The sequence below is a fragment of the Lepisosteus platostomus genome, chromosome 5 (genome assembly GCF_059453375.1).
Source record: "Lepisosteus platostomus isolate fLepPlt1 chromosome 5, fLepPlt1.hap1, whole genome shotgun sequence".
In the NCBI taxonomy this organism is placed as follows: domain Eukaryota; kingdom Metazoa; phylum Chordata; class Actinopteri; order Semionotiformes; family Lepisosteidae; genus Lepisosteus; species Lepisosteus platostomus.
This window is the reverse complement of record NC_142615.1, coordinates 23,798,296-23,799,437: the sequence shown is the minus strand read 5'-3', so window position 1 is coordinate 23,799,437 and position 1,142 is coordinate 23,798,296. Positions and strand designations below refer to the sequence as shown.

Genomic DNA, 1,142 nt, shown 5'->3' with positions numbered 1-1,142 from the left:
ACAGAGGCCACTCCGACCTCTTCTCGGTTTTCTTCAATGACTTACTAAGGATCTTCTTCACATTCGCCCATGCAGGGGAAGCCAGTTACACCAAAGCAAACGCAGGAAAGTGCATTTCAAGCAGAGACCAGGAGGGACTTGTTTACACCGAGAGTGGGTGGAGAATGGAACAATGCGCCCAGCCCTGTTGCTTGAGCCGATTCTTGATGAGCTCTTGGGCTCACTAAGAGGCCCCCGCTGGATGCTAATCTTTCTGTTGTTCTTGCAGGTCCTGCGCTGCTTTTGAGCGGACAGAGCTCGTCCTGGTCTGTCGGCACAGCCCAATTGCAAATGATCGGCTCCGCGTACAGAAGGAACGTGCGTTTGGTACAAGAGTGCACGAAGGCACCGGAAATACATTGGGAACAAATGAGCGGTCGCTCAAGACCTCTGTGAAGTACAGGAGCGTGCAAAACGAGGCTGTTTCCACCCGGTCTCGAACCGGGGACCTTTCGCGTGTTAGGCGAACGTGATAGCCGCTACACTACGGAAACCTGAAGGGACCGTTGCTGGTGTCTCGCTTGCGTTTCGGGCTGAGAAAGGGACGCGTCACTTTAGGCAGGGGGCGCTGGAGAGAGGAACAAAGGGCGCGATGAAACAAAATACCGAAACCCGGGATCTTTAGATCTTCAGTCTAACGCTCTCCCAACTGAGCTATTTCGGCGGTGCGCAAAGCCCACAGCCACCTGCTCCAGCCTTCCTGTGTTGTGGCATGAGCGCACCAAGAGTAGCGGGAGAGTGTTGCAGGAACGTCACTCAGAAGGAAAGCCACCCAGCTGCGCCCTCTGAGCTCTGTCCAGCGCATCTTCCTCGCATGGACTCCTGCCTGCGACGGGCAGGAAACAATTAGCAAGAACAGAACGACACCCCATGGGTGTCTCATGACCGCACCTTAGGTTGTGACAAGTGCAGGTGTGAGGGGTTGCCGGGATACTTTGGAGCAGAGTTTGGGCGGAGGGGGGGCGGGAAAGCAGACAAAGAGGTGACACCTCAAGGTCTGCACGATCACAGCTCTCCGCCGCCTCAGGCTTCCGCTCGATAAGCTACTGGACACACCCGCCCCTCCTCACACAGACCGTGGAAAAGCCCCCGAGTGGGAGGGC

At 56.3% G+C, this 1,142-nt stretch overlaps 1 non-coding gene across 1 annotated transcript; it reads right to left on the bottom strand.

The window, feature by feature from the left end:
- Positions 1-460: 460 nt before the first annotated feature.
- On the bottom strand, positions 461-533 carry trnav-aac (transfer RNA valine (anticodon AAC)). Its single transcript has one exon. It is a non-coding gene; the product is annotated as a tRNA-Val (tRNA).
- Positions 534-1,142: the final 609 nt, after the last annotated feature.